The sequence below is a fragment of the Macaca fascicularis genome, chromosome 12, assembly GCF_037993035.2.
Source record: "Macaca fascicularis isolate 582-1 chromosome 12, T2T-MFA8v1.1".
Lineage (NCBI taxonomy): Eukaryota > Metazoa > Chordata > Mammalia > Primates > Cercopithecidae > Macaca > Macaca fascicularis.
Window position 1 is genome coordinate 57,518,163 of NC_088386.1, and position 12,480 is coordinate 57,530,642.

Genomic DNA, 12,480 nt, shown 5'->3' on the forward strand with positions numbered 1-12,480 from the left:
GACCACATGTTCAACGACTACTGTGGTGGATGGCCTGGAGCTAGATCATCCTTTTCGGACACTTTGGGGCCCAGTTTCAGGCCCTCCTGCTTCTCAGAGACCCTTAGGACCTGCTGATCACCCAATTCAGGGATCTTCATCAATATCATCACTTTTCTTTGAACTTAACAGAATTTGTGTGGTTCTGTATTCTACTACTGGTGACCCAAATTCAAAGTCTGAAAATCATTTTTGATACCTGTCTGTTTTTCCACCATGTCCATCTAACTGACCTTCTTGATTATTCCTGGAAACTTTTTTTTCAGGTATCCCTGCCATTAGATTCTCCCAATTCTATCCATTCTCTGCACCAGCACTAGAATAATTTTTCTAAACCACTACTTTCATTCTGGCAATCCCTTCTCCAAAACTTTTCAATGTTTCCTCATTGCCTACAGGAAGAAGATTAACACTCCTTAGCCTGACACAGCCCTCCACAATTGACACAAGAGTGTCTTATGTCACTCTCTCCTTGCAGGGACCATCTCATTCACTCTTATGACCGACACACTGAACCCAGAAGATCTTCTTGGGCTTCTCCACCTCTGCTCCTTTTTCTAAACCACTTCTCTGCAGTGTCTTCCCTGCTTTCCTGGTTGTCAGAATCACTACCCTCCAATCCCCATCTCTTTCATGAAGATTTTAGTTCTGCCCCCTCTGACTTTTGCCCCAACGCTACTAATTTGGCTCTTGTCATTTAATGACAAAATAGTTGACAGCTCTTTTGCTCTGTCTACCCATGTGGTGTCCTCAGTTAGGCCATGTAGTCTTTGAAGATAAGGCCTTGTTGCTTGTTCGTTTTAATTTTTACATTAACCTTTAGCAGCTAACACAGTTCAATTCCACAGTAGGCACATACTCAGAGAGGTTTTATTGGTTGATGTAAGATATCATCCTAGAAGCATAATCAAGCCAATGTGATTCCTCTTCTCCAATCCCAGAGTCTGTCCACCGATGAAAGAGCTTAAAGTATTTTTTCTCAAATCCTCTACTTTTTCCACATATACACAAACATACACTCACATAATCAGCCACCATTATAAAATTCCTATAGCTGCAGTTCTTACAATTTGTGGGACTAGGAAGCCAGCAGCCCTGTCTCTTGTTAATTTTCTTGCAGGAAATGCCTCCCTTGTAATTTTCTTACAGAAAATGCTCTTTCAAACAATGTTCTTAAAATTTTATTTCTTCAAATCTGGTACACATACACCATGGAATACTATGCAGCCATAAAAAGGAAAAAGATTGTGTCCTTTCAGGGACGTGAATGAAGCTGGAAGTCATTATTCTCAGCAAAGTAACACAGGAACAGAAAACCAAATGCTACGTGTTCTCACTTATAAGTAGGAGGTGAACAATGAGAACACATGGGCACACGGTGAGGAACAACCAACACTGGGGCCTGTTGGGGGTGGGGGTGGGGGTAGGGAGAGGGAGAGCATCAGGAAGACTAGCTAACGGACTCTGGGCTTAATACGAAGGCGATGGGTTGATCTGTGTTGCAAACCACCATGGCACGTGTTTACCTATACAACAAACCTGTACATCCTGCACATGTACCCTGGAACTTAAAATAAAAGTTGAAAGAAAAAGGCCGGGCGCGGTGGCTCAAGCCTGTAATCCCAGCACTTTGGGAGGCCGAGACGGGTGGATCACGAGGTCAGGAGATCGAGACCATCCTGGCTAACACGGTGAAACCCCGTCTCTACTAAAAAATACAAAAAACTAGCCGGGCGAGGTGGCGGGCGCCTGTAGTCCCAGCTACTCGGGAGGCTGAGGCAGGAGAATGGCGTAAACACGGGAGGCGGAGCTTGCAGTGAGCTGAGATCCGGCCACTGCACTCCAGTCTGGGCGACAGAGCGAGACTCCGTCTCAAAAAAAAAAAAAAAAAAAGTTGAAAGAAAAAAAGAAAAAAGATAAGAAGACTTCTGAGGTGGGCCATTCCCTCGGTTAAAAATGGCAAAGCTTTCCGTTTTCATCATTATAAGTAAAGATAATAAAGAAAATACAGGTCAAGTTGAAGGTTAAAAAAAGATTTTATTTCTTCAGATCTTATCTGATAATAACTTTGTGTCTGCCTAAAACAACCTTGTTTCAAGAAATAAAAATGCTACATTTCACTTTATTACTTTATTGATTTTATTTAAACCTTCTTAGTTTATAAGTTAAAGAGAGCTTTAAAAAAGCAAACTATTTTTTTTTTTTGGTCAATTTATTCCTGCATTTCATCCCTAAAAGTTAGTAGAAGATTCGTGTTTGCTAGTAGAAATATAGCAAGCAGGTAAAATCAGTCCTTGAATTTGCCAACCTTCAAACAAGAAGTAAAGCCTTATGCTACAGAAAATATTTGAAACTCATATTGGGAATAGGAACTGGATTTGTTCACAAAATGCTCTCAATTGCTTGTATTCATCCGACTATTCTTTCATGCATCAAATAGTTAAAAAGTGAGTACTATTTGAAAAATACTATTAAGGAGTTATACTCTGTTATCAAGAGGTATTAGTTTAAAATGTACATAAACACACCCCAAATTAGTGTAATTTGAAATATAGATGATTATTGACATCCACAATCCTGATAGTCTGCTGATGTAGATATCTAGACAGATCTGCACACACACATATATGTATATATTAAAAAAATAGATATATCAACATGGAACATCTATCATTAATTCTTGATTTTGTAAGAAAGGAATTAACTTAATACCTATAAAAGATCACATATAGTATTATCTCATTTAAATGCATCTCACTTAAAGGTATTTACCCAGGTTTTTCAGGTAACACAGTTACATTGGGAATGTTGAAATAATTGAGGCAAAATTCCTTTGACAGCACCTGCTGCCCAGGGTGCTTCATCTTGAATTCATGATGTGCTCCTCTCTGTGCACTTAACTCGCCTGCCCTCCTCAGACCTTGCTGGGTTCGATCTCTCAGAAGTCCAGTTCATTCTCTCACAACTCCATAGCTTTTTTTTTTTTTTGACAGGATCTCGCTCATGTTGTACAAGGTGGAGTGCAGTGGCACAATCACGGCTCACTACAGCCTCGACCTGCCAGTCCCAAGTGAATCTCCCACCTCAGCCTCCTGAATAGCTGGGACTACAGGCACACACCAGGCTAATTTTTGTATTATTAGTAGAGACAGGTTGTTGCCATGTTGCCCAGGCTGGTCTCCATTTCCTGGGCTCAAGCAATCCTCCCACCTTGGCCTCCCAAAATGCTGGGATTACAGTCGTGAGCCGCTGCACCTGGCCTAGTCCACAGTTTGAAAACCCATCATCTCTATCACATTCAGGTTCCCTTCTGCTCATGATGGCTTCCTGTGAGTTGGATCCATAGGCATATTTTCCAGATATCAACTCTGATGGCACACTTACTAGAGCTTAGGACATTCCTGCAAGCCCTAGGCTTACCCTGGTCTGTGTCAGGCTCACTCAGCTGCTTTAGAATAACCCTGCAACCCAGTTTCCACATATTAGCTGCCAGTCCAAGAGCAGTGCGGCTAAATTGGAGCAAGCAGAGCAACACAAATGTTCCTTGTTTTTCGCCTTGCTGTTTGATAAGCAGGGCACATTGGAAGACGGTTTTGAAACATCAAGATACGGGAGTTCTGTGAGACAAGAGTGCCAACTCCAGGTTTTGACCTTTAGCAAGTTCATAGTTTGCTGCCAAGTTACAACCTATTTTGTCAAACTCTTATAAGACATGCTCATGATTCGTCTTCCTTGTCTACTTGCTCACTGACAGGGCACTGCTGCGGCAGCAGATGAAGGTCTTTGGCTGCTTGCATGGTTTTCTTCTTAGTTCGGCCTGGGACATGTTCATTTGACTTATCAGTTCAAAGCATTGTGCAGCCAAGTAAAGCACTTAATCATATGTTACCCATCAGTTTATACAGAAACTCGAGTTTCAAATCTTTAATTTAAAAATAAAAATATAGATTTATAATTTTATACTTTTCTTCTTTAGCTAAAGCACCTATTAACTTGAACCATATGAAAATACCATTTTTGTTAGTTAAAAAAGGTAGAATAGCGGCATTTAAAATGGCTCAATCTAATAATAAATTCTTATCAAAGTGTTAAGGTATCTTAATGAATCGTTGCTGTAGTGTCAAAATTATTTCTGAAAAACAATAATTCCAGAATGATAAAATCCAAATAAGAGAGTGGTACAGTTCCATGGGATATCCTTGCTTTGATCAATTGCTTCTGTATGATTACAAGATATTTTGAATATTGTCATCCATTCATACTAAACTTTTTTGTCTATATTAAATTAACATATAATGTTTCCACTCCACAAAAATAAACTGTTTTGGTAAATAAATGGCTAATGAAATACATCTAAAAAGAAATGTGCTTGTTACGGCGCATAACTGTGTAAAGTTGTTAAAAACAGGCAAAAGAGATATCTGGTTATAAAGTTCCTGTGTTCCATATGGTAATCAGCTAACATTCCATACTGATGCTTGTATCCATGATGGGTATAAAGAAATAAAACGAGTGGTTACTTCAAAATTTGCTCTAGCAAATTAACAGCCTTGACACAGGGGTGGTAGAAGAAAAATCAAGGAGGTAAAAGAAGAAACTGACTGAATGTCCCCTCAATCTGTGGCTATATCCTCCAGCAGCACATGCAGGCTGCCACCCATCTCCATAGATTCAACAAACACCAGTCAAGGGGTTCAGCAGCTGGTTGCTTTGAATCAGAGAGCCTGGATTTGAAACCAGGTCCATTTCTTGCCTTGGGGCCTTGGGAAAATTATTGAATCTTTGCTATGATTTGAAAGATGGTGTCCCTTCCAAAACTCACGTTGAAACTTAATCTCCATTGTGGTAGTGTTAAGAGGTGGAGCCTCTTTGGGAAGTGATTAGTGCTTCATAAAAGGGCTGAAGGGAGGCCAGGTGCTGCAGTTCACGCCCGTAATCCTAGCACTTGGGAGGCCGAGGTGGGCAGATAACCTGAGGTTAGAAGTTCGAGACCAGACTGACCAACATGGAGAAACCCTGTCTCTACTAACAATACAAAATTGGCAGGGTGTGGTGGCACATATCTGTAATCCCAGCTACTCAGGAGGCTGAGGCAGGAAGATTGCTTGAACCCGGGAGGCGGAGTATTGGTGAGCCGAGATAGCGCCGTTGCACTCCAGCCTGGGCAATAAGAGCGAAACTCTGTCTCAAAAAAAAAAAAAAAAAAAAAGTTGGGGGCGGGGGCTCTGGAGGGAACTCGCTGCTGCCTTTGTGGCCCTCTACCTTTCACCATGTAGGGATGCTGCCTCGAGAGACAATGCCATCGATGGGGTGGGACCTCACCAGACACTGACCTGCCTGCACTTTAATCTCTGACTTCTCAGCCTCCAGAACTGTGAGAAATACATTTCTGTTCTTTAAAGGTTACCCATTCTTAGGTACTTTGTTATAACAAGACAAATGGACCTAGAAAGAAACTGGTACCAGAGAAATGGAGTGTTGCTGTTACAGATACCTAAAAATGTGGAAGTGGCTTGGAACTGGGTAATGGGTGAGGCTGGAATAGTTTTGAAGAGCAGGCCAGAAAAAGCCTAGATTACATCTACAGAGTGTTAAACACAATTCTGGCGAGGGCTCAGAAGAGGAGAGCTGTGGATAGAGCCTCGGTCTTCTTAGAAATTATCTAAGTGATTGTGATCAGAATGCTGGTAGAAATACGGCAGTAAAGGACCCTTTTGATGAGATCTCAGACAGAAATAAAGATCTCATTAGAACTGGAGAAATGGTCATTCATGCCAGAAAGTGGTACTTGGCTGCATTGTGTCTGTGCCCTTCTGGAAGGCAGAATTAGAGGATAAACAAGGATGTCTGGCAGAAGAAAAAAACACGTTCAGGGTGCTGAATGGTTTCTCCTGACATCCTATAGGAAAACGTGAGAAGAGAGAAACAAATTAAAGACAAAATTCATAATCATAAGAGAAGATTTGGAAAAGTCTCAGCCTGGCCTGATCCTGCTCAGGTTGGAAAGACAAAAACCGCAAGTTCAGAGAGAATACCAAGGGTATGGCCAAGCAATGTTTAAGTTTAATAAGATTAGTATGGAGAATAGGAAGCCAGATGCTATTCATCAGGACAATGGAACAATGACCCTGAAGGCAGTTTGGAGATTATTGCTACTGCCCCTCCCATCACAGGCCCAGAGTGCCACGGCCTAGGGCAGGGGTGTCCAATATTTTGGTTTCCCTGGGCCACAAGGGATTGTGGCCACACATAAAATTGTCTTGGGCCACACATAAAATACACAAACACTAATGATACCTGAATAACTTAAAAAAAGAAAATCACAAAAATAACTCAGAATGTTTTAAGAAAGTTTACAAATTTGTGTTGGGCTGCATTCAAAGCTGTCCGGCCACATGCCACCCGTAGGCCACAGGTTGGACAAGCTTGGCCTAGGGGAAAGAACTATGTCAAGAAAAGGAGCCTTGGGCACCCATGGACCCCATCATTGACTCCCCTGCACCTCCTTGTCTCTGCTCTCAGCTTTCTGGTGCAGCACTCTTCAGCTGCCACATATGTGACTCAAGCAGGCTCAGCTGCCGCTCTAGCATGTACAGGCTATAAACCTTGGCAGCACCCATGTGGTGCTAATTTTGCAGGAGCATAGAGTACACAAGCATGGGGGCATGGCGACCTCCTCCTAAATTTCAAAAGATTCCTCTGAAAGGCTAGTGGCCCACGCAGAGAACTGCCACAGGAGCTACTGCAGAGTCCTAACTAGGGCAATGCTTAATGGAGCTGCTGGGCAAGGCCACCCTTGAGGCCCCAGAACTGTAGTCACCAGCATGCAATGTCAGCCTGGGGGAGCCACAGGCACAAGACTTCAATCCATGAGAGCTACACCATGGGCCGTGCCCAGCAAAGCCATATTGGGGCCGTGGGTGGTCCTATGAGGCCTTGGGAACCCAGTCCCCACCCTAGTATGTCTGAAACATGGGACATGGAGTCAAAGATTATTTTTAAACCTCAAGATGTAATGTTGTTTACCCTGTTGGGCTTTAGATTTATTTGGAACTTGTTAACCGTTTCTTGTTATTTCTCCCATTTGGAATGGAAATATCTATCCTATGCCTACCCCACTGTTGTATTTTGGAAGCACACAACTTGTTTGATTTCACAGATGCACAGCTGGAGAGCAATTTGCCTCAGGGTGAAGCTTACCTTGGGTTTCACCTAATTTAGGTGAAAACTAATTTAGATGAGACTCCGGCCTCTAGCCTTCTGAGTTGATGCTACAAAAAGTTAAGAGTTGGGAGGCTATTAGGATGGAACGAATGCATTTTGCATATGAAAAGGACATGAAGTTTGGGATTCAAGGGCGAATGCTATGGTCGAGTGTACCCCAAAATTCAAGTCTTGAAGCTAAATCTCTGTTGTGATATTAACAGTTGGGACCATTTGAAGTGATTAAGTCGTGAGGGCTCCCCACTCATGAATGGTTAGGTGCCTTATAAAAGGGGTGGAGGGAACTAGCCTAAGCCTTTTTGCCTTTCTACTCTTCTGCCGTGTGAGAATGCAGCAAGAAGGCCCTCACCAGACACCAAATGCCAATGCCTTGATATTAAACCTCCCATCTCCAGAACTGTGAGAAAATAAATTTCTGTTGCTTAAAAATTACCTAGTCTGTGGTATTTTGTTACACCAGCACAAACTAAGACATCTTTTAAAGTTTCATTTTAAAAATCTATAACACGAGACTAATAGCCCATGGAGATTTTCAATGATTAAACGAGATAACGTATGTTATATGCTTAGCTCAGGACTTAGAACTTAGGAAGCACCTGTAGGTATTTACACTATGCATTACTGTTTTGTTCCAAGCATATGCTAGGCAACCAGAATACAAAAAAGAATATAAAAGAGTCTTTCCTCTGGAGCACCTAAGAGTGAGATTAAGAATTTAACCACAGTAAAATAAGAGCCAGTTAGGTTTCACTATGTTCATAATGAAAACTGATCCTAATAAAAAAGCATGAGATAATTACATTGAGAAAAATATTTAGGATAAGTGCAATCTAATTATTTCCTAAGGGCCAACGCATATCACTTTCTCCCTTCTATTAATACATGCCTAACACCATCCATAGCATCCATATTGGAAGTCAGCAGTTTTGAGTATGAAGGGAAAACATTGGAGTTAATGGAATTAGAGGATGTCTGAAGACTGATATTTCTCTCATTACATAAGAGACATTAGAATACAATCACAATAGCAGATTTACCTTCTCAACAAAAGACACTGTGGTACAGCTGGGTGCAGCGGCTCATGCCTGTAATCCTAGCACTTTGGGAGGCTGAGATGGGTGGATTGCCTGAGCTTAGGAGTTCGAGACCAGCCTGGGCAACATGGTGAAACCCCGTCTCCACTAAAATACAAAAATAAAAGTCATCCAGGCGTGGTGGCGGGCACCTGTAATCCCAGCTACGCAGGAGACTGAAGCACGAGAGGTTGCAGTGAGCCGAGACTATGCCACTGCACTCCAGCCTGGGCAACAAAGTGAAACTCTGTCTCAAAAAAAAAAAAAAAAAAAGAACACCATGGTACATCCAGGGGCATATGATAAATGCATTGCCATCTAGCTGGAGGCTGTAGAATGTTGGGACTGTCAGGTGACCAAACTTTGGTTAGGGACATAATCACGTTCCAATGTGTTCACCTGAAATAGTACAATGCACATTTCCCCAAATAGCAACACTTTGAAAAAAATAAAACATTTTAATGGGTTTTAGCACCCCTCCTCCTCCATCTCCTCCTCCTTTACCTCCTCCTCCTCCACGTCCTCCTCCTCCTCTTTTGCCTTTCCACTTCATCCACACTGGCCACCCAGTGGCCAGACACACCAGGCTCATGCCTGCCTCAGGGACTTTGCACTTGCTATATGCTCTTCCTGTAATGTTCTGCCGCCAGATATGGCCAGGGCTTGCTTCCTCACCTCCTTCAGGTGTTTATTCAAATGCTGCACTCCTTCCCTGGACTGGCACTGCAGCCTTCTCCCCCAGGGTATTCTCCACTACTCTTTCCAGCATTAGTCATTTTTTCCTTAGCAATGATACCATCTAACTTATTATACATTTTACTTTTTTATATTGTTCACTCTCTGCATCCCTTAATTGGAGGTAAGCTCCATGAGGGCACTGATTTTATTTTGTTTCATTCTGTTTACTATTATATTACTGCAGCCTAGAACAGTGCCTGGTGCACAGTAAGCACTCAATAGTTGTTGAATGAAAACATAAAAGTCAGACAATCTGAAAATAAGAACCAACAGCTCCAAACACAATATGTGAACTCCAAGTGGCTGTAGTGTAGGAAGAGGAGTAATCTTAGCCAGACAGGACTAGACACATTGAGCACAGGAGCCTCTGAAACAGCCTTTGCAAAAATTATGACAGTGAGAGAAATCTAAACTAATTGACTCCATCTTGCTTCTAACCTCACAAGCTAACTACCTTTGCTCATTACCGGGTGTAGGCCACGCAAACTATGGAAGAAATTTAGTTTATAGTTTAACTTTGAAGCAAGGATGATAATAGTCCCTCCCCCAACTGGCCCACTCTGAGGACTGAGATTGCCTTTCTAAGACTAAGAAAAAGCCACAACTGAGGATTACAGGAAGGGCCTGAATTCTGCCAAGATGTAGGCTAGTAGTTAAATGATAACCAGCCATCATTCCAGAGGTCAGAAGATTTGTAACTTTCCCAACTACTCTTATAGATAACATCACTATTGTCAAGTTGTCAAGACCTAAGATTGGTCTTTGAGATATTTTTCAGACTTTTGCATTCAGGTGGACCTGCTGACTCCACCTGGACCTGTGACTCATACCAAGGAACTAAATCCAGCAGTCTTGTGACCCTCACCCAGAAAATGACTTAGTGCACAAAGACCATTTTGGACACTCCTATGATTTCATCCCCAAACAATCAACAGCACCCATTCCCTAGCCTCCTGCCTACAAAATCATCCTTAAAAACCCTAGCCTCCAAGCTTTGAGGGAGGCAACTTGAGAACTGTCTCCTGTCCTTTCACTTGGCTGGTCCTGTGATTATGAAATTCTCTATTGCAATATCACTGTCACAGTGAATTGGTTTTATCTGTGCAGCAGGCAGGAAGAATCTGTCAGGCTATTACAACTCAGGTTCTAGACCACTACTAGCTACTGTTAGGTCAGCACACTTCTGTAAGCCTAAGCCAGTCACCTACTGGCTTTCACCTCCAAATATACATATCCTTCCTTGCTCAGTAATTCTGGGGAAGGGTTTTAAAGCTGTATTTCTAAGAAGCCTCATCTGCAGGATTCTTGCTAGATTCTGTTAATAGGGGAAAAGAGAGAAAAAATTAGATGGCAATTAGAGGAGGGGCTCCTCCTTTCCTCTTTCTTGCTGACAGCATGCACCCAGCAGTAGCACCTGCTCTAGCCTTTAACTTCCTTTGTAATATCCAGAATCTGCTTCATCATGCCTCTCAGAGGTACCAGTAGCAGCTGGGGGGGGTTATAAACTTTAGAGCTTTGATCTGAGATCTTCTGTGATCCTCTTCTTCCTCTTTGTTCCCAAGCCCTAGAGGTGACTCCTTCCTGCAGTTACTCTTTCTCAGTTACCTCAGAGTTCCTCTTTTGCTCTTTTATCTGTGTAACGAATTTTCATATTAAATCTCTCTGCTGAAATATCTAGTGGGATTTCTTTTTTTTTTTTTTTTTTTGAGACAGAGTCTCACTCTGTCACCCAGGCTGGAGTGCAGTGGTGCAATCTCGGCTCACTGCAACTGCTGCCTTCCTGATTCAAGTGATTTTCCCGTTTCAGTCTCCCAAGTAGCTGCAACTTCAGGCGTGTGCCACCACATTTGGCTAATTTTTGTATTTTTAGTAGGGATGGGGTTTCACCATGTTGGGCAGGCTGGTCTTGAACTCTTGGCCTCAGATGATCTGCCTGCCTCAGCCTCCCAAAGTGCTGGGATTACAGGCCTGAGCCACCATGCCTGACCTCTAGTGTGATTTCCCTAACTGACATAAGAACTTATTCATCTTATCTATTGTAATGAAATTAAATAGAACTTAAAGCTGTTGGAACTTTAGGTTATTTTGAGCCTTGAGAGGTATGTGGCCTGAGTCACATATCATGTAGCTGTAACTTCTGCTTTTTCCCGTAAATGACCAGAAAAGACCTTGTGGTGCCAGAGGTAGGAACCCCTCAGATCATCACCCCTGCTCATGGAAAGTTAAAGGAATTTTAGTTGGAATATACCAATCTGTCACCAATAAAATCACTATAATATACATACTGACCTTGTATGGAAAATGTTGCAACCCTGCTAACTGCCTATATGAGTGAAACTTTCAATTCCTCACTTTGTAATGCTAACCCCATTTGTCTGGAGTATGTTTTCTGAGAGGTCATCCTCAAGCTTTGCACTTGAATAAACTCTACACTTAATCATTTTTCTGAATCTCGTTATTTAAGTTAGACATTATAAAGAAAGTATTTTTAAGTGGTAAGAATACAACATCTAGACCTGGAGTTGGCAAACATTTTCTTAAATGGCTGGTTGGTCAATAGTGTAGGCTTTGTGGGCCTTACAGTCTTTAGTCTCTGTTGTAGTTACTCAAGTCTGCCATTGTAACTCGCAAGCAGCCACAGCCAGTCTGTGAGTGAGTGGGCACAGCTGTGTTCCCATCAAACTTTACTTTTACAACATCAGGTGGCCAGTCCTGACTATAGTTTGACAACCTCATCTAGACATTCCTCAAAATTGTGAGTGACATTAAAACAAAAACAAAAACTTCTCACAGGACTGGATTTGAAAGACAGATGTTGAGATTGAAACTCCAGTTACCCTGAAACAATATCAGTATACAAGTCCAATATATGTAGCAGAAAAGTGAAAGTGGGCAGAATATTTATGCCTCAGTATTCAAGCATCAGATATCTATTTTCATCTTAACCCTTCTTTCCTTCCCTCCCTCCCTCCCTCCCTCCCTCCCTCCCTCCCTCCCTCCCTCCCTCCCTTCCTTCCTTCCTTCCTTCCTTCCTTCCTTCCTTCCTTCCTTCCTTCCTTCCTTCTTTCCTCCTTTCCTTCCTTCCTTCATCTCTCTCTCTCTTTCTTACTTGAGACAGGGTCTCACTCTGTCACCCAGGCTAGAGTGCAGTGGCACTATCATGGCTCACTAAAGCCTTGAACGAACTCCTGGGCCTCCCAAAGACCTAGCATTACATGTGTGAGCCACTGTGCCCAGCTGCATCTTCAGTTTCTTTCCACTGCTCACTTCTGCTCTATGGTTAAGCATGCAGGGTGTGTACCGATCTTAAAGAAATACTTACCTGATCTTGCTGCATCCTCAAGCCATCTGGACAAACTTCTCAACCAAACAATCTACATTCATGGCCTTCATTTTCCTACTATTC

The 12,480-nt window shown here is 42.3% G+C and overlaps 1 protein-coding gene across 20 annotated transcripts in view; it reads right to left on the reverse strand.

The window, feature by feature from the left end:
- Positions 1–12,480, reverse strand: part of DPP4 (dipeptidyl peptidase 4) — an 83,054-nt gene that overhangs the window by 56,821 nt on the left and 13,753 nt on the right. The window lies entirely within an intron of this gene.